Genomic DNA, 26,450 nt, shown 5'->3' on the forward strand with positions numbered 1-26,450 from the left:
ATCTCAACTGTTCCTTTGAGATATTTGAAAATCCTTTTGACTGCTACAAGGTGTGGTTCTCTTGGATCTGCTTGAAATCTTGCACAGAGACAGGTTGCAAACATGATATCAGGTCTGCTAGCAGTCAGATATAGTAGTGAGCCTATCATACCTCTGTAGTTAGTAATTTCTACTGGTGAACCAGTATCTTTATCTAACTTAGTGGCAGTTGCCATTGGAGTGGTAGCAGCTGAGCTATCCTGCATGCCAAATTTCTTTAGCAGGTTCCTGGTATATTTAGACTGATTAATGAAAATACCCTCATCAGTCTGTTTGACTTGAAGTCCCAAAAAATAGCTCATTTCTCCCATCATGCTCATCTGATTTCTGGACTGCATAAGCTTTGAGAATCTCTCACATAGTTTAGGATTAGTAGATCCAAAAATGATATCATCTACATAAACTTGAACTAAAAGCAAATCATTACCATGGTTGAGATAGAATAAAGTTTTGTCAATTGTACCTCTGTTGAAACCACTGTCCAAAAGAAATTGAGCCAGAGTTTCATACCATGCTCTTGGTGCTTGCTTTAGTCCATACAGTGCTTTATCCAATCTGTAGACATGATCTGGAAATTTTGTGTCCACAAATCCTGGAGGTTGTTCAACATATACCTCTTCCTCCAGCTCCCCATTGAGAAAAGCACTCTTTACATCCATCTGATAAACTCTGAATTTCTTGTGTGCTGCATAATCCAAGAAAATTCTGATTGCTTCCAATCTGGCAACTGGAGCAAAGGTCTCATCATAGTCAATTCCTTCCTGTTGATAATATCCCTTGGCTACCAGTCTGGCTTTATTTCTTGTGATTACTCCATCACTGTTTGTTTTGTTTCTGAACACCCATTTAGTACCAACTATTGATCTTTTCTTTGGTCTTGGTACAAGTGTCCAGACTTTATTTCTCTCAAATTCATTTAACTCCTCCTGCATTGCTGTTACCCAGTCTGCATCCTTTAAAGCTTCTTCCACTTTCTTTGGTTCTGTCTGAGATAGGAATGAATGGAATAAACACTCATTTGCTGTTGCAGTTCTGGTTTGTACTCCAGCATCTGGATCTCCAATGATCAGATCTGGTGTGTGAGACTTTGTCCACTTCCTTTCATGTGGCAGTTGATTTCTGGAACTAGATCCTCCCCCATAATCCATGCCAGTATCATTCTGATTCTCTAATGCCTCTCCCCCATTATTCATGCTATCTCCATGAGCATTCTGAGTTTCTGATGCTCCCCCTGAAGATGTGTTCTCATGATTCTCTGATGCAGAATGATCAGAGTTTGAGGAGTCAGAATCAGAGTTTGAGTTTTCTGCCGAGTCTGCAACATTTTCATCCAGATTTTGATTTTGAAAGTGCTCCCCCTCAACATGTGCTTGAGGTTGATGAGTTGAAGTGACATGTTCTGATATTGTCTCAGAGTCAGAGTTTATGGAATCAGAGAATGCATCTTCATCTTCAAATCTCAGTTGCTCATGATCTTCAAAATCTTCCATTCCAGTAATTTTCTTATCATCAAAGGACACATGAATGGATTCCATGATTACCCTTGTTCTCAGATTGTAAACTCTGAAGGCTTTTGTTGATAAAGGATAACCAACAAAAATTCCTTCATCAGCTTTTAAATCAAATTTGGTTAGCTGTTCAGGATGATTTTTCAGAACAAAACATTTACATCCAAAAATATGGAAGTATTTGAGATTTGGTTTTCTGCCTTTGACCATTTCAAATGGAGTTTTCCCATGCTTGTTAATCAGAGTTGCATTCTGTGTGAAACAGGCAGATTGCACAGCTTCAGCCCAGAAGTAGGTTGGTAACTTTGCTTCCTCCAACATGGTTCTAGCAGCTTCAATCAGAGTTCTGTTCTTCCTTTCTACAACACCATTTTGTTGAGGTGTTCCAGGTGCTGAAAATTCCTGTTTAATGCCATTTGCTTTACAGAACTCCTCCATTTTAAAATTCTTAAACTCAATGCCATTATCACTTCTGATGATCTTTACTGCATCTTTAGAGATTTTGTCCAGCTGTCTGACATGCTCAATCAATAAAGATGGTGTCTCATCCTTGCTGTGTAGAAAATATACCCATGTATATCTGGTAAATTCATCAACAATGACCAGAGTATATCTCTTCTTAGCAATGGACATTATATTTACTGGTCCAAAAAGATCAACATGAAGCAGATGATATGGCTCAAGAATTGAGGACTCAGTTTTACTTTTAAATGAAGACTTCCTCTGTTTTGCTTTCTGACAGGAATCACAGAGTCTATCTGGAGTAAAAACTGATTTTGGAAGTCCTTTCACAAGATCTTTCTTCACAAGCTCATTTATATTATTGAAGTTCAGGTGAGATAATTTCTTGTGCCAGTTCCAGCTTTCTTCAATACTGGCTCTGCCAAGTAGACAGATTGCAGAGCTTTCAGAGTTTAAAGATAGCTTGGCTTCATTGATGTTCCCATGTCTATATCCTTTTAGAACAACTTTTCCAGTGGTTTTACTGATAACCTCACAGTGTTCCTCTAGGAAATCAACATGATATCCTCTGTCACAGATTTGACTTATGCTCAGCAGATTGTGCTTAAGTCCTGAGACCAGAGCTACAGATTGAATGATGATATTTCCAAGATTGATATTGCCATATCCCAAAGTTTTCCCTATGTTTCCATCTCCATAAGAAATATTTGGGCCAACCTTCTCCACAAAGTCTGATAGCAGGGCTTTATTTCCTGTCATATGTCCTGAGCATCCACTGTCCAGAACTAGGATGTTCTCCCTGTTGCCCTGCAATCACATACACAACTAATGGTTAGTTTTAAGGACCCAGACTTGCTTGGATCCTTTGTTCTTGTTAAGTTTGTTAACACTAGCAGCGGAAGATTTATCAGAGTTTAAATCAGAGTTTGTGCTAACAGACTTTTTAACAGATGTTGAACTAGGAGAATCAATCTTTTTCTTCAAAGAAGGTTTCAATTCATAATAGTCATAATATAAACTATGGTATTCCTTACAAGTGTAAATGGAATGCCATAAACTACCACAATGAAAACAAGGATTTTCTGGTCTAAATCTAGTATTCCTAGTCTTAACTTCTGATTTTGGAGACATAGCATTTATGTCCTTATTTTTCCTGCAAAAAGAAGCAAGATGATTAGGATTACCACAATTATGACAAGTTTTCCTAGGAGCATTTGGAATAGGCATATAACTGTTGCTTTTGTTTATTCCAACCTTTCCATTCCTATTTTTCCTAGGTTCCTTAATCCTGTTTTCTTTCTTAACCTCCTTTAGCTTATGCTTAAGTTGTTTCTGAGTCATCAAACCAATGTTAACCTGTTTAGGTATTTCAGTCTTTGATTTGTCCTGAGTCTTTGATTCTGCAACAAATCTTACTGGAACTACCCTAGGTTTTTCAATTTTAATGGTTTCTTGTTTATATGACTCAGCTTCATTTTTATCAGAGTAACCTAACCCTTTCTTCCAGTTTCCACTTTCTAAGATATTCTGAGTAGTCTTCCCTGAGTTAGTCCAAGTTCTGATTATCTCTCTTTCCTTAACAAGTTCTGATTCAAGAGAAGCATTTTTCTTTAAGAGTTCATTTTTAACAAAGATAGAGTCATCTCTTTCCTTCTGAACTTCTAGCATCTGAACTAGTTCCTGTTCAAGATAATCATTCCTTTTCTTGACATCTAAGTTCTCAGATTTTAGTCTTTCATTTTCTAAAGTCTGATCTCTATAACTAACATGCAGAGTTTTAAGAAACAATCTTAACTCAGTTATATCCTCAGTATCAAAAGCAAGAGTGGAATGAGGTACCTTAGTTTCAACAGTCTCAGTGCTGTTGTCCATGTTTGCCATCAAGGCATTGTTGACTTCTTCCTCTGATTCTGATGAGTCTGCCCAGCTTCCTTTCTTTGTGATAAAGGCTTGTTCTTTTTCTTTCTTAGCTTTCTTGCACTCAGTTGCAAAATGGCCTTTCTCTCCACAATTGAAGCAGGTGTATTTAGACTTATCAGATTTTCCAGATTTTTCTTCTTTGCCTTCATTTCTTTTGAAGACCTTCCTATCAGAGTTTCTGTCTTTCTTTGAGAACTTCTTCCCTTTGTTGAAGTTCTTATAAGCCATCTTCTTGAAGCTTTTCACCATCAGTGCTGCCAGCTGCATCATCTCAGTATCACTGTCATCAGAGTCTGACGGTATATCAGAGTCTGAATCATCATCAGAGTTTAATATCTCAGTGTCAGATTTTCTTACATGTGCTTTTCCCTTGCTTTTCACAGCTGTTTCTTCTTAAACTTTTAGAGCAACTGGTTTGGGTTTCCCACCATGTCGTTTGTTCCTTTGCTCCATCTCAAGTTCATAAGTTTTCAGTCTTCCAAAGATATCATCCAGAGACATATCTTCAAGATCATGATTGTCTCTTATAGTGGTTACTTTTAAATCCCACTTTTCAGGAAGAGCAAGCAGAAATTTGAGATTTGAATCTTCTAAATCATACTCTTTATCCACTAGAGACAGATCATTCAGCAGCTTGACAAATCTATCATAAAGATCAGTCAGTGATTCACCAGATTTTGCATCAAAGTGTTCATACTCTTGAGTAAGTATGGTTCTTCTGTTTTTCTTGATGGCTTTGGTTCCCTGACATCTGACTTCCAAAGCATCCCATATTTCTTTTGCAGTTTTACAGCCAATCACCCTATTTGACATAGCATTATCAAGAGCACTGTGCAACAAGTGCTTCACTTTTGCATCTTTACTGATTGATAAGATGTCCTCAGGAGTATAGTCTTTCTTCTCTTTGGGAATCATCTTCTGAGGTTCATCTCCAACTGCAACAGAGAGCTTTGTTGGCATGTGTGGACCATCATAAATCCTGTCCAGGTATTCTGGATCTGTAGATTCCAAAAACATAGTCATTCTGACCTTCCAGATAGGATACTCAGATGCCTTGAGGATCGGAACCCTAAGTGACTCATATCTACTGGTTTGTGATTTCTCAGACATGATTGTGTGATTAAGATCTCACTGTAGGTATATCAACAGAGCTGGCTCTGATACCACTTGTTAGGCCGAATAAACTCACTATATAAGATAATATAGTGAACACAATCAATAACAGAACACCAGTATAAGAGAATAATTCAACTAAACTCTTATTCACAAATCACAGTAGCTTACAAATAATCTCTTAGTGATTTATTTTATCACTAAGAGCTGCTAGGTTACACGAATGATATTCAATTGATAACTCCTCTAGAGTAAACCCTAAGCTGTGTTTATATACACAGTTACATGATATCTACTGATTGATTTACAATTATCTGCTTCCTAAAATAATCTAATCAGTAGCTATCCTTTTCCTGTTCTGATATACATATCTTCCTTGATATTCTCTTTCCTTGCTTATCCAGATCTTCTCCTAGAAATCAGCCGCCTGCAAACTCTGATCATACAAACTCTGATCCAGCTGGCAGTCGTTAAACTCTGATTCTAGATTAAACTCTGATCTTCATTTCTGCACACTAAACAAGTTAAATACCTGTGACATCATCAAATATGTAACATGGTGTGACTTACATGGAAATTAGAGATGTCAAGGTGCCGGATAAAATCTTCAAGGTAGCGTATGTTTTATAGATTAGCAGAATAAGAAATTGTAGTTTCATATGAATTATGCTTGGAATGAAGATAATGATATGTTGATGTGCTCAAAAAGAGATTTTTAAAAATAATCACAAGCGCACGATCACCGTTTTAATATTTAATATTCGTCCACAGAGATTAAAATATTTTTCGCGATCCTTTAATTCCTAACCTAGGCGAATTAGAACAATTTTGAGTTGTGAAAAGTGAGTATATCTAAAAACTAATTTCAATCATTATAAGCTTTAATCTAATTAATCTTACTTAACCAAATTAATTACCAAAATTAATTAAAAGAATTAATCAGTAAGTGACGAGACAAGCTGCCAAACAAAATAAATGAACTACGGCTAATGAATGACACTGCAGCAATAAAAATAGAATCTGGCCAAGAAATTAATCATAAAACAAAACCAGGCAAATAGACGTAATGTTACATATTTGATGATGTCACAGGTATCTAACTTGTTTAGTGTGCAGAAGCAAATATCAGAGTTTAGCTGGAAATCAGAGTTTAACGACTGCCAGCTGGATCAGAGTTTAAGCGATGATCAGAGTTTACAGGCGGCTGATTTTCAGGAGCATATCTGACTAAATAAGGAAGATAAAGATCAAGAGAGATTGTACAGATCAGGACAGCAGAAGGATAGCTACTGATTAGATTATTTTAGGAAGCAGATAATTATAAATCAATCAGTAGATATCATGTAACTGTGTATATAAACACAGCTTAGGGTTTACTCTACATGAGTTATCAATTGAATATCATTCGTGTAACCTAGCAGCTCTTAGTGATAAGATATAAATCACTAAGAGATTATTTGTAAACTACTGAGATTTGTGAATAAGAGTTTATTGAATTATTCTCTTATACTTGTGTTTGTTTTGGATTGTGTTCACTATATTATCATATATATAGTGAGTTTAGTCGGCCTAACAAGTGGTATCAGAGCCAGGTTTGTTGATATACCTACAGTGAGATCTTAATCACACACAATCATGTCTGAGAAATCACAAAACAGTAGATATGAGTCTCTTAGGGTTCCGGTCCTAAGGGCATCTGAATATTCTGTCTGGAAAGTAAGAATGATCATGTTTCTGGAATCTACAGATCCAGAATATCTGGATAGAATTTATGATGGTCCACACATGCCAACGAAGCTCTCTGTTGCAGTGGGAGATGAACCCCAGAAGATGATTCCTAAAGAGAAGAAGGACTATACTCCAGAGGACATCTCATCTATCAGTAAAGATGCAAAGGTGAAGCATCTGTTGCATAGTGCTCTGGACAATGCTATGTCCAATAGAGTAATTGGATGCAAAACTGCAAAGGAGATATGGGAGGCTTTGGAAGTCAGATGTCAAGGAACCAAAGCCATCAAAAAGAACAGAAGGACCATACTTACTCAAGAGTATGAACACTTTGATTCAAAATCAGGTGAATCACTGACTGATCTTTATGATAGGTTTGTCAAGCTGCTGAATGACTTGTCTCTTGTGGACAAAGAATATGATTTGGAAGACTCAAATCTCAAATTTCTGCTTGCTCTTCCTGAAAAGTGGGATTTGAAAGTAACCACTATAAGAGACAATCATGATCTTGAAGAGATGTCTCTGGATGAAATCTTTGGAAGGTTGAAAACTCATGAACTTGAGATGGAACAAAGGAGCAAACGACATGGTGGGAAACCCAAACCAGTTGCTCTAAAAGTTCAAGAAGATTCAACTGTGAAAAGCAAAGGAAAAGCTCATGTCAAAAAGTCTGATACTGAGTCATCAAACTCTGATGTTGACTCAGACTCTGATATACCTTCAGACTCTGATGACAGTGATACTGAGATGATGCAGCTGGCAGCACTAATGGTGAAAAGCTTCAAGAAGATGGCTTACAAGAACTTCAACAAAGGGAAAAAGTTCTCAAGGAAAGACAGAAACTCTGATAAGAAGGTCTTCAAAAGGAATGAAGGCAAAGAAGAAAAATCTGGAAAATCTGATAAGTCTAAATACACCTGCTTCAATTGTGGAGAGAAAGGACATTTTGCAACTGAGTGCAAGAAAGCTAAGAAAGAAAAGGAACAGGCCTTTATCACAAAGAAGGGGAGTTGGGCAGACTCATCAGAATCAGAGGAAGAAGTCAACTATGCCTTGATGGCAAACATGGACAACAGCACTGAGACTGTTGAAACTAAGGTACCTCATTCCACTCTTGCTTTTGATACTGAGGATATAACTGAGTTAAGATTGTTTCTTAAAACTCTGCATGTTAGTTATAGAGATCAGACCTTAGAAAATGACAGACTAAAATCTGAGATTTTGGATGTTAAGAAAAGGAATGATTATCTTGAAAAGGAACTAGTTCAGATGCTAGAAGTTCAGAAGGAAAGAGATGACTCTATCTTTATTAAAAATGAACTCTTAAAGAAAAATGCTTCTCTTGAATCAGAACTTGCTAAGGAAAGAGAAATAATCAAAACTTGGACTAACTCAGGAAAGACTACTCAGAATATCCTAGAAAGTGGGAACTGGAAGAAAGGGTTAGGTTACTCTGATAAAAATGAAGCTGAGTCATATAAACAAGAAACCATTAAAATTGAAAAACCCAAGGTAGTTCCAGTAAGATTTGTTGCAGAATCAAAAACTGATACTCCTAAACAGGTTAATATTGGTTTAATGACTCAGAAACAGCTTAAGCATAAACTCAAGGAGGTTAAGAAAGAAAACAGGATTAAGGAACCTAGGAAAAATAGGAATGGAAAGGTTGGAATAAACAAAAGCAACAATTACATGCCTGTTCCAAATGCTCCTAGGAAAACTTGTCATAATTGTGGTAATCCTAATCATCTTGCTTCTTTTTGCAGGAAAAATAAGGACATAAATGCTATGTCTCCAAAATCAGAAGTTAAGACTAGGAATACTAGATTTAGACCAGAGAATCCTTGTTTTCATTGTGGTAGTTTATGGCATTCCATTTACACTTGTAAGGAATACCATAGTTTATATTATGATTATTATGAATTAAAACCTTCTTTGAAGAAAAAGATTGATTCTCCTAGTTCAGCATCTGTTAAAAAGTCTGTTAGCACAAACTCTGATATAAACTCTGATAAATCTTCCGCTGCCAGTGTTAACAAACTTAACAAGAACAAAGGATCCAAGCAAGTCTGGGTCCTTAAAACTAATCATTAGTTATGTATGTGATTGCAGGGCAACAGGAAAAACATCCTAGTTCTGGACAGTGGATGCTCAGGACATATGACAGGAAATAAAGCCCTGCTATCAGACTTTGTGGAGAAGGCTGGCCCAAATGTTTCTTATGGAGATGGCAACATAGGGAAAACTTTGGGATATGGCAATATCAATCTTGGAAATGTCATCATTCAATCTGTAGCTCTGGTCTCAGGACTTAAGCACAATCTGCTGAGCATAAGTCAAATCTGTGACAGAGGATATCATGTCAATTTCTTGGAAGAACACTGTGAGGTCATTAGTAAAAGAACTGGAAAAGTTGTTCTGAAAGGATACAGACATGGCAACATCTATGAAGCTAAGCTATCTTTAAACTCTGAAAGCTCTGCAATCTGTCTACTTGGCAGAGCCAGTATTGAAGAAAGCTGGAACTGGCACAAGAAATTATCTCACCTGAACTTCAATAATATAAATGAACTTGTGAAGAAAGATCTTGTGAAAGGACTTCCAAAATCAGTTTTTACTCCAGATGGACTCTGTGATTCCTGTCAGAAAGCAAAACAGAGGAAGTCTTCCTTCAAAAGTAAAACTGAGTCCTCAATTCTTGAGCCATATCATCTGCTGCATGTTGATCTTTTTGGACCAGTAAATATAATGTCCATTGCAAAGAAGAGATATACTCTGGTCATTGTTGATGAATTTACCAGATATACATGGGTATATTTTCTTCACAGCAAGGATGAAACATCATCTTTATTGATTGAGCATGTCAGACAGCTGAATAAAATCTCTAAAGATGCAGTAAAGATCATCAGAAGTGATAATGGCACTGAGTTCAAGAATTTTAAAATGGAAGAGTTCTGTAAAGAAAATGGCATTAAACAGGAATTTTCAGCACCTGGAACACCTCAACAAAATGGTGTTGTAGAAAGGAAAAACAGAACTCTGATTGAAGCTGCTAGAACCATGTTGGAGGAAGCAAAATTGCCAACCTACTTCTGGGCTGAGGCTGTGCAGTCTGCCTGTTTCACACAGAATGCAACTCTGATTAATAAACATGGGAAAACTCCTTTTGAAATGGTTAAAGGCAGAAAACCAAATCTCAAATACTTCCATATCTTCGGATGTAAATGTTTTGTTCTGAAAAATCATCCTGAACAGCTAACCAAATTTGATTTAAAAGCTGATGAAGGAATTTTTGTTGGTTATCCTTTATCAACAAAAGCCTTCAGAGTTTACAATCTGAGAACAAGGGTAATCATGGAATCCATTCATGTCTCCTTTGATGATAAGAAAATTACTGGAATGGAAGATTTTGAAGATCATGAGCAACTGAGATTTGAAGATGAAGATACATTCTCTGACTCCATAAACTCTGACTCTGAGACAATATCAGAGCATGTCACTCCTACTCACCAACCTCAAGCACATGTTGAGGGGGAGCACTTTCAAGATGTAAATCTGGATGAAAATGTTGCAGACTCGGCAGAAAACACAAACTCTGATTCTGACTCCTCAAACTCTGATCACTCTGCATCAGAGAATCAGGAGAACATATCTTCAGGGGGAGCATCAGAAACTCAGAATGCTCATGGAGATAGCATGAATAATGGGGGAGAGGCATCAGAGAATCAAAATGATACTGGCATGGATCATGGGGGAGGATCTAGTTCCAGAAATCAACTGCCACATGAAAGAAAATGGACAAAGTCTCATACACCAGATCTGATTATTGGGGATCCAGATGCTGGAGTACAAACCAGAACTGCAACAGCAAATGAGTGTTTATTTCATTCATTTTTATCTCAGACAGAACCAAAGAAAGTGGAAGAAGCCTTAAAGGATGCAGACTGGGTAACAGCAATGCAGGAGGAGTTAAATGAATTTGAGAGAAATAAAGTCTGGACACTTGTACCAAGACCAAAGAACAGGTCAATTGTTGGTACTAAGTGGGTTTTTAGGAACAAAACAGACAGTGATGGTATAATCACAAGAAATAAAGCCAGACTGGTAGCTAAGGGATATTCTCAACAAGAAGGAATTGACTATGATGAGACCTTTGCCCCAGTTGCCAGATTGGAAGCAATCAGAATTTTCTTGGCTTATGCAGCACATAAGAAATTCAAAGTGTTTCAGATGGATGTAAAGAGTGCCTTTCTCAATGGGGAGCTGGAGGAAGAAGTATATGTTGAACAACCTCCAGGGTTTGTGGACACAAAATTTCCAGATCATGTCTACAGATTGGATAAAGCACTGTATGGACTAAAGCAAGCACCAAGAGCATGGTATGAAACTCTGGCTCAATTTCTTTTGGACAGTGGTTTCAACAGAGGTACAATTGATAAAACTCTATTTTATCTCAACCATGGTAATGATCTGCTATTAGTTCAAGTCTATGTAGATGATATTATTTTTGGGTCTACTAATCCTAAACTCTGTGAGAGATTCTCAAAACTTATGCAGTCCAGATATCAGATGAGCATGATGGGAGAAATGAGCTATTTTTTGGGACTTCAAGTCAAACAGACTGATGAGGGTATTTTTATTAATCAGTCTAAATATACCAGGAACCTGCTAAAGAAATTTGGCATGCAGGATAGCTCAGCTGCTACCACTCCAATGGCAACTGCCACTAAGTTAGATAAAGATACTGGTTCACCAGTAGAAATTACTAACTACAGAGGTATGATAGGCTCACTTTTATATCTGACTGCTAGTAGACCTGATATCATGTTTGCAACCTGTCTCTGTGCAAGATTTCAAGCAGATCCAAAAGAACCACACCTTGTAGCAGTCAAAAGGATTTTCAAATATCTCAAAGGAACAGTTGAGATGGGACTCTGGTATCCCAGAGAATCAGACTTTACACTGATTGGTTACTCTGATGCAGATTTTGCAGGATGCAAAATAGACAGAAAAAGTACAAGTGGGAGCTGTCAATTTTTAGGAGGAAGATTAGTTTCTTGGTTCAGTAAGAAACAAAAATCTATCTCCACATCCACTGCAGAAGCAGAGTATATTGCTGCAGGAAGCTGCTGTGCTCAGATCTTATGGATGAAGAATCAACTACTGGATTATGGGTTAACTCTGACTCAAATTCCTATTTATTGTGATAACCAAAGTGCTATTGCTATGACAGGAAATCCAGTACAGCATTCCATGACCAAGCATATCAGCATAAGGTATCATTTTATCAGAGAACATGTGATGGAAGGAACAGTAGAGCTTCACTTTGTTCCAACAGATCAGCAGTTGGCAGATATCTTCACCAAACCTCTGGCTGAAGCAACATTTACAAGGCTTGTAAACGAATTAGGGATGATTTCTGGTCCTCTCTAAACTCTGATACATTGCATCATACTATATCTGTTAGTATTTGTTGTTATAAATCTGATCTACAACTGCATCTGTTATTCTCTGATCTAAACTCTGGTGATTATACTCTGATTTGATAAACTCTGATATTTAAACTCTGACCCGACAAACTCTGATGACTTGAATTTTTCATGATGAAAGATACTCCTGTGAAGAACATGTTGCACTTACCTGAATTTGGTCGTTAAGTATCTCTAAAGTCTGATTTTTTTGATATTACAGCTGTGGAAATCTTTAACACATAACACATGAGTTAATTTTGTCACCTAGATTGTCTTACTTCTTAAATATTAGACATGTACTCAGAAAAGAATCTGATTTATTCCTCTTCTAAGCTAAGAGTTAAGACAACTCAGTTATGGGTCCTCAAGAAATTTCTTCTCAGTAAAGAAAATCAAAAGAAAAGAAAAACAAAAGAAATAATCTCAGGTACTCCTTTGAGATCTTAGAAAATTTGTGAAAGGAAAGAACCAAGTGCACTGCTGGTATTAAGCAAATGCATCAAAAATTGAAACAATTTTTTGGTGACTTTTCACATTCTCTGATTACTGGAGAAATACTCTGAGAAAACAAAAAGTCTAATAAAGGTTATGACTCACTTACCATGAGGAGTTCCCTTTCAAAAGACATTTGTGATTCCAAAGAGAAGAAATAAGTATACTCTGATCCATCTCTTGAGAAACTCGGCTTATGAGATGATTAAACAATTTTCTAATAATTTGATTCTTTCTAATATTAGTTAAGAAATTTGACAATCTCTGTGACATTAGAATATTCATGTTAACACACACCTCACTCCACTTCTGTGATTGACAATTTTTTTTTGGCTTCGAGTAATTTTTGACTAGAGTTCAATAAATATTTGCAAACTCTGAGGAGCAAGTGTCGTATAGACCTTGAATATTTATCTCTCACCATTACAAGATTCTATGATCACTCTTTGATTTGTCACTTTGTAAGTCATTTATTTAAACTCTGGTCAATGGTCAGCCTCTGATCGAAGTCCGAGTTAAAATAAATATTTTGGTCAGATAGTATTAGATTTTATTATCAAACGGTAGAAAAACCATTTGAATTCCTGAGTGGAGAAAAACTCGGTAATTATTTGTGTTTTATTGGTAAATGGTGCATATTTGTTCAGATTCACACGCCACTCATAATTACCTCTCCACTACCATATTTTTTTTACCGTTTAGAACCTGCCACGTGCCCCACTACAGCGTTTATCTCTCACCAACATGCGTATACACATATATATTGTCAGAAATTGAAATTTTTCATTATTTCACACAATTAATCATTCTCTCTCTCTCTGATAATCGTTTCAAAAACTCTTGTGCGCATTTCATCAAACACCTTATCTACACCTCACTATTCTCTTGATTTTTCAGAAAATGTCGACCAAAGCCTTTGAATATAATGGTGCCAAGTTCGTCACCAACAACTACGCTGCAATCCTGTCAAACGCTGAAGCTCCAAGCGAGTTCCATCTCATTCAGGACTATCTGGCTCACAGTGAGCTCATGTATGCACTCACACAACCAGAGGTGATTTCTCCAGAACAAGTTCTCTCACTCTGGCGTTCAGCAAGATACAATGATGGTGGTGAACATGGATCACCATCTTTGACATGCATATATGATGGTCAGGAGTATATTGTCACTCCTGAAACTGTAAGAAAGGCTCTCCACCTTCCAGAGCATTCCAAATATCATAGCTCTGTCAGCACCCAAACTCTGAAGGATATGATGCAATTCTTTGGATACTCTGGTAACACTGACAAGATGGGGGAACTCAAGCGCCCTTGTCTCTGCAAAGAATGGAGCTTTTACTACGACTGTATCACCAGGGCTTTTGGAAATAAATGCAGCAACTATGATGCAATCCCACTCTTCAGTCAGCAAATTGGGTATGCTCTGATTCATAATCTCAACTTTGATATTGCTCCTTATATCTTGAGATTTATTGGTGATAGGAGATTAGAGGATGAAAATACTGTCTACTTTGCTAGATTTTGTCAGCTTATTTTCTCATATTGTTATCCTCTGGTACCTATTCCTGATACTGACACTGAACCACCCTTCAAAATTACAAAAAGAGCTTTCTCTGACTTAATTAAGAAGGACAGTAAGAAACCCCAACTGCCCATTTTTGCCATACCTGTAACTGTGCAGGATAAATTGAAGCTGGCAATGCCAGATAAATATGGCTCACTATTCTCTGATGAGAATTTACCAACCTCCTCTCAACAGCCACAAGAAATACCAACCTCTGGTCCTTCCCAAAAGGGGCCAGTTGTAAAATCTAAACCAAAGCAAACCTCTGGTCCTTCCCAAAAAGGGCCAGTTGTAACATCTTCACCTACAAGAGTACTGAGGTCATCTAAACAGTCATCTCCATCCAAACAGTCATCTCCTCCACCTAGGAAGAGAAGATTTATGCAGAAACTATCAGACTCAGACTCAGACTCTGAGCCAGAACCAGTACCACTCATCTCAAGGCCCAGAAAGAAGATCAAGCCCACCTCCACTATCACTGATCTTACTGTGGACCCTCCTCTAGAATCCACAGTAAATCCTCTTGAGATGGCAACAGTATCTGATCCTCTGATGATAGAGCCCTTATCTGCAGAACCTCTGACTACTTCACCTCTTGCTGACACCCCAATGTCAGAATCTATTCCTCAGTCAGAGGATCCTTTGCCGCATTCCACAGAGGCTGCAATTCCTATCTCTGACAACATTCCTGAAGAATCTGAGTCGATTCCAGAGGCAATTGTCACTACTCCAGACATTGCTCAAGAAATTATAACTCCTGTTGAAGAATTGGTTGCAGCTCCTGATCAGGAGATATTATCTGCTGCAAATTCTGAGGAAGCTACAGCCCCTTTGTGCTCACAGACACTCAGTATTGCAGTTGATGATGATGATACAGATACTACAGAGGTCACTTCTGGTCATCCTATTGCCCCAGCTATTCTTGCAGCTGAAGTCTCTGCTGAGAACAGAGTCAGCATTTCAGTCAGGGAAGTCTCTCCAGTCAGAGATCCTTCACCTGTTCAATCTGCATCAACGGCTCCTGTTTGTGAAATTCCTTCTTCCAAACCTACAGAAAACAGAGTTTGCACTCTCAGTTACTCTAAGAGGATGCAAAGAGCTCCAACTTCCTCTGTGGAAGCCAGACTATCCTCTATAGAATTCACTCAGCAATCCATGCAGCAAACTCTGGCTGAGTTGAGCTCCTCTGTTGCTCAACTGGTCAAATTTCTCATCCCTGATGATGCCAAAAAGGGGGAGAAAGTACTGAAAGACAAATGCAAGGTTGATCAGCAACAGAGAAAACCAGATGATGAGGAAGAGGATGAAGAAAAGAAGGAGTCTGGAAATTTAAACTCTGAGATAATCTTGCACTCTCAGAGTCAATCTAAAGAAAAGAGGGATGATAAGGCTGGAAGCAGTACTCAGCAACCACAGAAAACAAAATCCCAACAACCTCTGATACCAGCTGACTGTAAAACCAAAGCTCTCTCTGAGCAATTAGTTGAGCTTGGTGATCCTGAATCTAAGCTGTTGAGTCACACAGTGAAGTTTCAAGGAGAGGAAAAGACCTTCTTCTACAAGGCCCCTACACAACTAGCTTTTGATGAAGCAGTTGCAAAGAATCTATTCGAAGAGGAAAATCCAGGGTTATCACTTGAAGACATCAGAAAAGAAGAAGAGAGGTTGGCTGCTGAGATCAAGAAGAACAGAGAATCAAAGCCCAATAAAACTGCAACTGATCAGAAGAAAATAAGCTCTGATGGCAAGAAGCTGGTCACTGAGAAGTCAACTTCTTCAAGAAGGAAAGGAATTGTGATCAGTGAGATAAATTATGCTGATATAGATAGGCCCAGAGTTTATCAAAAATCTGACTCTGATTCAAGCAGAAAAGGGAAAAAGGTCATAGATGGTGTTTCATCTACAAGAAAGGCTGAATCAGAAGTTCAACAAACACTTGTAAATATTCCTGAAGAAACTGATCAGAATTTAGCCTCTGACATTGCTCAAGCTAAACACAAAGATGAAGAAAACATGAAACCAGTTGAAGTTAAAGCTACATGGATCAAGTCAACCACTGACAGGGCTCAAGTTGACAAAGCTAAATCCCAGAAGAAGAAAAGTCTATTTGGAAGTCTTGGTACAAATCTGTACAAAGAAAGTCCACTGCTCACCAGAATCAGATCTCATGGAACCAGAGGAAAAGAAGCTTATGACTGGACTGGCCTTGGTCATAGAAAAGAAAAGATTCAAACAGGCTCAGCAACTACTTTCAGAGATCCTTATCCTCTGACTGAAAAAGTAGGAGAAGCTGTAACACAGGAGGATCTTGATAAGGTTGAGTCAGTTCAAATCTTAATGGACACTCATGATGGGACAGAAGATAAAGAAAAGATTGCTATATTTCTGGAGTCTGGCAGAGTTTATAGAATCTCAGAAGCTGATTTGTTACTGAAATCTCTGAGGGAGCTGGAGCATTTTCACTACATGCTGGAGATCAAGAATGAAGCTACTCAGAGGTGGTCAGACTTGATGAAAAGGACAATCAGGGAAAAGAGAAGATTCTATGGAGTACAGCCTGATGAAGAATACATTCCAAAAATAGCTCAAGATGATGGTTCTGAAATTGACATGGAAAAGAATAGCTCTGTGATGGAGACTATTGCAAATATCAGAGTCTTGGGTTATAATAATGAAGCAGACAGGCCCAGAGTGATTCAATTGGGAGAAGCAATGAAGAGAAGCAAAGCAAATGCTTTGAGATCAGCCATATACCAGACAGGAGATGAAGATGAAGAACTCAAGACTGTCAAAGCTCAAATGATACAGACTCTGAAGCAAATTGAAGAAAATCTGATTACTCAGTTTGTTAAGGAGAGCTATGGATATAGACTGATTGGCTGACTAAGTTCTGACATGTACTGTAAGTTGTAATTAGTTCTGCTCAATCTGTAAGTTATAATTCATTTATGCAGATTAATTATTTCTTGCATTTGTTCTTGATTGTTTTTGACATCATCAGTAAATATATAGAACTTGTTCATTCTGTCTAATGCACAAGTTGGGGGAGATTGTTACATATTTGATGATGTCACAGGTATCTAACTTGTTTAGTGTGCAGAAGCAAATATCAGAGTTTAGCTGGAAATCAGAGTTTAACGACTGCCAGCTGGATCAGAGTTTAAGCGATGATCAGAGTTTACAGGCGGCTGATTTTCAGGAGCATATCTGACTAAATAAGGAAGATAAAGATCAAGAGAGATTGTACAGATCAGGACAGCAGAAGGATAGCTACTGATTAGATTATTTTAGGAAGCAGATAATTATAAATCAATCAGTAGATATCATGTAACTGTGTATATAAACACAGCTTAGGGTTTACTCTACATGAGTTATCAATTGAATATCATTCGTGTAACCTAGCAGCTCTTAGTGATAAGATATAAATCACTAAGAGATTATTTGTAAACTACTGAGATTTGTGAATAAGAGTTTATTGAATTATTCTCTTATACTTGTGTTTGTTTTGGATTGTGTTCACTATATTATCATATATATAGTGAGTTTAGTCGGCCTAACACGTAACAAAGTGATTCAAATATATAAAAGAAACAAAAACAAAAACAATTAAAGAAAACATCGAAAAAAAAACAACCATCCTCGACTCAGTAGAGCAATCAAAGAGGGGGACTCGGTAACTGCAAATAGAATAAAAACTCAGCCGGCATAATTCGATAAACTCGGTAGAAAATGAAATCGACTCGGAATGAACTCAGCAGCTACTCTACTCTATTTAAACTGCAGCAAACCCAGCTCAAACTCGGCAAATCGACTCAGTGCAGATTGAAGCAAAAACGAAGCTAAAACTATGACTCGATGACATTGAACTACACTACTCTGCACTTACAAATACAGAAAACAACTCAGCAGGAAATCGAGTGAAAAACTCGGAAATCAGTCAACAAAAACGCAAGCAAATAACGACTCAGTGCAAGAACAGAGAACTCAAACTATGCTGAACTACACAGGACAGACTCGCTTCGGTGACTCAGAAAACAGCACAATCAAACTCGATTACAACCCAAAACACAGCAGCACATAGACTCGACTGACTCAGCTATGACCTCGCGAAACAGAGAAACAAAAACTAACAGCTGAAATTGCAGGACAACAACGAGACTCAATGAAGACTAAACCCAGGACTCAACTTAGAAACTCGAGACTCGGCAACTCGTAACTACAACCCTAAGCAAACAGCAGATGAATTAAAACCTGGAAATTAAAACAAAACTCAGCGAAAAAAAAACTAACAACTCGATGAAAAAGCTCGGCAAAGCAGAAATCGGGACAAACGAAATACAGACTTGTTTAAGACTCAGTGCTCGACTCACAGGCAAATCGGTGACTCGGGGAACTCAGAAAAACGGACTCGGTATGACTCGGAGCTAATGACAAAAAACGAAGTAAAAGAGAACAGGGGTTTTGTTGGTAAACGAAACAGGGAAGGGGTTTGTGTGCTATATTTAGCTAACAAAAGAAAACACATTCTAAATAAATCATTAACCCAAAACCAGATGCTGTTAATAGTTTAAATTAATAAAAGTCAACTCCCGAATTAAAAGTTCTATAGTCTTGAACTAGAAAAGTTAAACCCCCACACAAATCATCTTTTGTGCTAGAGTTTTAATTAACTAATTTAAGCAATTATAAAATCTACACTAATTACAAGTTCAATAATTCTTCATTTCCCAAAAGCTTAAAAAGCATGTGGTGGTACTTAAAAGAATCATACAACTTGGAGAAAATTAAAAAGACAATACAAGATTAAGCTAAAAGAGATTTTCATATAAATTAAAAAGTGTGTACAAGCTTGGGAAGGAAATTGGGGCTATCAAAATGTAAATCTATCTAAGATACTAACTATAGAAATGACTAGGTAGAAAAGGTGGGTAGGTAGCTAGGTTGGTCATTACAAGTAAAGGGAAAGGGGTATTTATAACTAAAGAATTAGGGTTTAGGGGTAGGGTGGCTCAATCTTGACCATCCATGTGCCTTGTGTGTTGGGAAGATTGTGGCCCTCCATGTGTCCCTTAGTTGCCAACTCTTTTTTTCTTCTTTTCTTTTCCTTTTCTTCTTTTTCTTGCATTTTCTCTTCTTTCTTTATTTATCTACAATTTCCTGAAATAAAATAAATAAGTGATTAATACTACGAAAATAAACAAAAAATAGGCACTTAAATATGCAAAAATATGGACTAATCAAACTTCCCCATACCTATCTTTTGCTCGTCCTCGAGTAAAAATCAAAAGAAAAAAACTAAACTAAGAAAACTAAATGCAAGTCCTAGGCTCCTTTTTGTAGGCATGACGGGTGATTTTAGGTTCACCAACCCGTTAAACTCGTAGACGATCTCTACAAGAGGAGTTTTGTCTCCTAAGGGTTTACAGAAGATATACCCATAAAATCTTCGAGACATTCTAGCAAGTGTCTACTCGACCCTACTCTAATTTCGTTGGTGTTAACAAAAAGCGTTTTTAAGGAAAATACGACTTAAAGACTCATCTACTAATAATCAAGATACAGTTGTCTCTAATCTACTTGCATCGACACAAAGATTTACAAGAAATCCAAGGAGTGTAAGTAATTTAAGGCTTTTGATGGATCCTAATCGTCTAAGAACATTTTCTCTTTTTCAACCAATATCGAACTGACCCAATCTCTATCGAAACAAATATCTAGCCAAACTTCACAAACTCTTATTCTTCTTTTTTCTTTTTTTCTTTCTTTTTTCTTTTTTTTCTTTTTTGTTTTTTATTTTACATTGACTTTATTTTGTCCGTTTTCTTAGGCAAACAGTGTTACTCATGTAGCGAGCTTTAGGTCAGTGACTCCCAAACCAAACGGTCTTAGGGCACTAGGTTTTGAAATCCCCCGACGGACTTAATAACTCGAGTAACAAAGGCCACAAAACGAGACTAGCCAATCTACTTTTGCCCATTTATCTAAAGATTTTATCTATAAAGAACAATGGGTATTGAAGTAGTTATTTCTTTTCTTTTTCTATCTCTTTTTTTTATCTATTTTTTTTTTCTTTTTCTCTTTTTTTTATTCGCAAAGGTTCGATTCGACATTGTTTCAACATGTGGGTTCTCTCTCAGGTATCGAATAATATCATTAGACAATCTCTCCATCAAAGGTCTTCGATTCAATATTGTTTCAACATGTGGGTTCTCTCTCAGGTATCGAATAATATCACTAGACAATCTCTCCATCAAAGGTCTTGTGCAAATCTGTGTGCCATCTTGGAATTACGAGTACAAATCGGTCGATACAAGCTTCAAAAAGACAACCTTACTCAACTACGTTCAAATTATCAAAAAGACACTACATATATATACTTTTCGAAAGTATGCTAACACCAACTACTCCTAAAGTTTGAGTGAGGGAAAGACAACTTAGCTAAACCATCTCTATTTTTGTATTTTTCTAATTTTTCATTTTTTAGGGTTTTTTCATTTTAAGAATTATACTAAAGCCCTCCCCATACCTAAATCATGCATTGTCCTCAATGTATGCAAAAGAGAGAATTGAAATGTAAGAGAAAAGAGGAAAAATACCTGAAATGGATATGAAGGGGATTTTTATTAACTACTGAAACACATACACAACCCACGCACGCACACATTTCCTTCCCCATACCTGAACTTCACGGTGGAAGGTTCGAAGACGGAAGCGAATCAGCCAATTCCGGAAGGAAAGATGGGAGGAAGCTTCGAGAAAGAGTCAAAATATGTGCGAAAATTTTTAGGCACGAAGACTTTCTCAAGCACGTGACCATCATTTACCCCTATAGGACAAGTATCACTAATGTTCTCCCTGAACCAACTTAACGCTTCTTTATTATCAAGCAAATTAGAGACTATGCATTTTTGGTCATAGGATAAATCACTAGGAACGATGTAAGAAATGATGTTATCCTTTCCTAAGGCGCTATGCGAATGATGGAACAACGAGTCAAATGTCGGTGATTCATCTACATGGCTCGTAAAATCGGGCCTAGGGTTCACACTAACAATCTCGGGTGGAGTTTCCCATTTTGAGCAAATGTCGTTCAATTCTCCTAACAACTCCTCCGAGGTCAACTCTTTCAACGACTCATGATATTCCCTATTGTTCTCGTTGTTGACTTTGAAATCCTCGTTGATAAGAGACTCAATCTCACTATCCTCAAAACTAGACCATGTGACAAACTTGTTGACCACATTAACCCCTATAGGTTGCTCATAAAGCTCATTGGGTTCTTTTCCTACATTGAAAATGTTTAAGTCTATGGTCATGTTTCCAAATGTGAGCTTCATGCATAGAACCATTCCTACAATTGATTAAGGCATTGGATGTGGCAAGAAAAGGTCGTCCTAAAATGATAGGAATTTGGTTCTTAGGATTTGAGACGGGTTGAGTCTCGAGAACAACAAAGTCAACGGGAAAGATAAAATCACCGATTTTTATTGACACATCCTCAGTAATCCCCTTAGGCATTTTTATAGAACGATCGGCAAGTTGAAGGGTCATATTGGTGGTCTTGAGATCTCCTAAACCTAGGGCTTGGTAGACCGAGAAAGGAAGAAGATTCACACTCGCTCCCAAATCAAGTAAAGCTTTATCCACAAAGGTATTGCCTATGACACAAGAAATTGTAGGACAACCAGGGTCCTTATATTTCACGGGAATTTGATTCGAGAGAATCGAGTTAACTTGTGAGGTCAAAAAGGCTTTCTTTAGAACATGAGTGGTTTTCTTATGGGTACACGAATCTTTTAGACACTTAGCATAAGAAGGAACTTGTTGAATGGCATCTAAAAGAGGTATGTTGACCTTGACTTGCTTAAAAACTTCCAAAATCTTCTCCATTTGAGCCGATTGCTTAGGTGAAATAAGTCTTTGTGGGTAAGGGACTCTTGGTTTATAGACTACTTCACTTTGCAATTCGGGTTCCGGGTTTGGGTCACTCGACTCCTCACGGGCTTTTGAACACTCGGGTTTGTCATGATTAATGGTAGTAATGGGTGGACTTGGATTAGAAGTCGAATCCCCTTTCTTACCGAGGTTCTCACCAACTTGGGTATCAACTTGTTTACCCGACCTAAGAGAAATGATCGAATTAACATTCTCGGGAGGTCTTTGATTGAGAGGAAACTTAGGATTGACCTCGGGTTGACTAGGGAATTTGTTCTTCTCTCGCTCACACAACGTGCTAGCTAATTGACTCAATTGGGCCTCTGACTTAGAAACGGCTTGCACATTAGAATGCAAAATTTGCCTATCTTGGGTTAGGGTTGTCATGATGGTTTGTTGTGATTGAGTCAAATTGGTTTGCGATTTAACTAAGGCTTCCAAACTCTTTTCTAATGAATTGAGTCGTTTATCCGAATCATTGAAACCGGGAGGATTCAAAGGTGTTTGAATTGGGTTAGCAAATGAATTCGGACTTTGGGTTGAGCAAGAGTTTGGGTTGGGCCTTTGAAAATTTGTTTGAGGAGTTTGAAAAGGAGTTGGGCTTTGATTTTGAAAAATTTGACCTTGGGTCCATGAGAAATTTGGGTGATTTCTCCAACCCGGATTGTAAGTAGGTGCAAACGCATCATTCCTAGAATTTTGGAACATAGCATTTACTTGTTCAAACTCGTGCAAGGGTTGAGTTGCGGGATTTTGAAAATTATAACTAGGGTGCGTCGATATTTGTGTGAGAGGTTTACTAGTTTCTAAAGCTTCAAGTCTCCTAGTTAGGGTAGCTAATTTGGCATCAATTGCCACATTGTTTCCTATCGAATGCAAGCCCCTAGCACTAGATGACTGAATTGACTTTTTGGGCTCCCTAGTTGACTCCCACATCATAGTCTTTTCCGCTAAATCCTCAAAAAATTCCCACCCTTGGTCGTCATCTTTTTCCATGAATTTACCTTGGCACATAGACTCTAATAACGCAGTGGTTTGACTATCTAAGGCCTCGTAAACTATCTTGCAAAGTCTCCATTTTTCTATTCCGTGGTGGGGGAATTGTGAAAGAAGATTTTTGAAGCGGTCAAAGAAAATCCAAAAAGACTCATTTTCCTTTTGATGAAATTGATTTATTTCATTTGTAATTCGAGTAGTCTTATGATTTGGAAAATACTTTTTAAGAAAAACCACCACAAACCCCTCCCACGTGGAAATAGAATTAACGGGAAGACTATATAACCATTTTTTCGCATTCTCTTTAAGCGCAAAATTAATGAGCCTAAGTCTAATCGAATCTTCCGTTAATTGTTGGAGCTTTTGGAGGGAACAAACTTCCTCGAACTCTTGGATAAAAAAGATAAGGATCCTCACCCTCACTCCCGGTAAATTTAGGTAACATGCTAATATGATGAGCTTTGATTTCAAAATTGTTCCCATTTACGGGAGGAAGGGTGATGCACGAAGGTTGACTTGAACGGGACGGGTAACAACGGTCTTTAAGAGACACGGCCATGTTTGATATCGAATTGCTAGCTTCTATGGGTTCGGAGTCCGAAGAAGACGAAGAAGAAGGAATCTCGACTATCGGTCTTACTAATCTAGATTATTCGTTCCTAACCCAAGTAGTTCGCATAAACGATAAACATGTAGCAAATAAGTGCGAAAAAGTAAAACACACAAAATAAAGGGTGTAAAAGAGAAAGAAAAACTTAAGTCTAGGGTTCCCTAATAAAATGAACTAGACCTTGCTCCTAACTTTAAGGACCACCAAAAACTCGATAAATCAGAAATTATTCGGACCGCTCTGGCCAGTTTGGAGCAGGCATTGCCAAGAGGCCAATCTCCGCGCTTAGACACCAAACCTTAATCGGCCAGGTAAGCTTTCGCTTTCCTTAGACACCGAAAAGTCGGAATAATTAAAGATTACCTCGTCTTTTAGGTACCTTCCTAGTTGAGCGCGAAATCCTAGGGGCTAACGTCTAATTCAGTTTTATTAAAAGGCTAGGGAATGCAAAATGAAGAATTAAGTCGTTGTGGGCCAAGGAAAGAGTGATGAAATCCCTTCCCTTATCTTATGAGTGGTTTTGCCCTTAAGATTTATTTAAAATGATGCACCACACAATGATATAATTAAAAACTATAAACAACTATGGATGCTCTACATTACGTGTTTTAATCTAAAAAAAAGAAATTAACGTACCTTCGGGTCCTCCAGCGATCACCACAATTAAAGGTACGAAAATTTAAAAACAAAAATTAAAATCTAAATGATGTGCCCTAAGTGATTAAATGCATGATGCGACACATATGTAGTTCTAACTAATATTTTTGGATTTTAATTTTTTTATTTTGTTTGTGTTTTTTCCAATTTTCAGATTTGTTTGTGATTTTCTACATAAAAACGAAAAATAAGAGTGGAGAGATACGGGCTACCAAAGCAAGCTTCCAAATCCGAGCAAAATTTGTACACTTTACTCCATGATTCCCGAATATTCCTCCTTGAAATAAAGAACAAAAAATGAGAAACAAACTAATCCGAAAAGATTAAAAATAAAGGAGCGAAAAATTAATTTCAATCCCCGGCAGCGGTGCCAAAAACTTGATGTGCTCAAAAAGAGATTTTTAAAAATAATCGCAAGCGCACGATCACCGTTTTAATATTTAAGATTCGTCCACAGAGATTAAAATATTTTTCGCGATCCTTTAATTTCTAACCTAGGCGAATTAGAACAATTTTGAGTTGTGAAAAGTGAGTATATCTAAAAACTAATTTCAATCATTATAAGCTTTCATCTAATTAATCTTACTTAACCAAATTAATTACCAAAATTAATCAAAAGAATTAATCACTAAGTGACGAGACAAGCTGCCAAACAAAATAAATGAACTACGGCTAATGAATGACACTGCAGCAATAAAAAGAGAATATGGCCAAGAAATTAATCATAAAACAAAACCAGGCAAATAGACGTAACAAAGTGATTCAAATATATAAAAGAAACAAAAACAAAAACAATTAAAGAAAACATCGAAAAAAAAAACAACCAGCCTCGACTCAGTAGAGCAATCAAAGAGGGGGACTCGGTAACTGCAAATAGAATAAAAACTCAGCCGGCATAATTCGATAAACTCGGTAGAAAATGAAATCGACTCGGAATGAACTCAGCAGCTACTCTACTCTATTTAAACTGCAGCAAACCCAGCTCAAACTCGGCAAATCGACTCAGTGCAGATTGAAGCAAAAACGAAGCTAAAACTATGACTCGATGACATTGAACTACACTACTCTGCACTTACAAATACAGAAAACAACTCAGCAGGAAATCGAGTGAAAAACTCGGAAATCAGTCAACAAAAACGCAAGCAAATAACGACTCAGTGCAAGAACAGAGAACTCAAACTATGCTGAACTACACAGGACAGACTCGCTTCGGTGACTCAGAAAACAGCACAATCAAACTCGATTACAACCCAAAACACAGCAGCACATAGACTCGACTGACTCAGCTATGACCTCGCGAAACAGAGAAACAAAAACTAACAGCTGAAATTGCAGGACAACAACGAGACTCAATGAAGATTAAACCCAGGACTCAACTTAGAAACTCGAGACTCGGCAACTCGTAACTACAACCCTAAGCAAACAGCAGATGAATTAAAACCTGGAAATTAAAACAAAACTCAGCGAAAAAAAAACTAACAACTCGATGAAAAAGCTCGGCAAAGCAGAAATCGGGACAAACGAAATACAGACTTGTTTAAGACTCAGTGCTCGACTCACAGGCAAATCGGCGACTCGGGGAACTCAGAAAAACGGACTCGGTATGACTCGGAGCTAATGACAAAAAACGAAGTAAAAGAGAACAGGGGTTTTGTTGGTAAACGAAACAGGGGAGGGGTTTGTGTGCTATACTTAGCTAACAAAAGAAAACACATTCTAAATAAATCATTAACCCAAAACCAGATGCTGTTAATAGTTTAAATTAATAAAAGTCAACTCCCGAATTAAAAGTTCTATAGTCTTGAACTAGAAAAGTTAAACCCCCACACAAATCATCTTTTGTGCTAGAGTTTTAATTAACTAATTTAAGCAATTATAAAATCTACACTAATCACAAGTTCAATGATTCTTCATTTCCCAAAAGCTTAAAAAGCATGTGGTGGTACTTAAAAGAAT

The 26,450-nt window shown here is 37.4% G+C and overlaps 1 long non-coding RNA gene across 1 annotated transcript; it reads right to left on the bottom strand.

The window, feature by feature from the left end:
- Positions 1-19,109: 19,109 nt before the first annotated feature.
- Positions 19,110-26,180, bottom strand: LOC135149130 (uncharacterized). The gene is made up of 3 exons (XR_010287264.1): positions 26,055-26,180; positions 24,707-24,771; positions 19,110-19,453 (listed from the first exon to the last, which is right to left on the bottom strand). It is a non-coding gene; the product is annotated as an uncharacterized LOC135149130 (long non-coding RNA).
- Positions 26,181-26,450: the final 270 nt, after the last annotated feature.

This window comes from Daucus carota, chromosome 9 (assembly GCF_001625215.2).
Source record: "Daucus carota subsp. sativus chromosome 9, DH1 v3.0, whole genome shotgun sequence".
Classification (NCBI taxonomy): Eukaryota; Viridiplantae; Streptophyta; class Magnoliopsida; order Apiales; family Apiaceae; genus Daucus; species Daucus carota.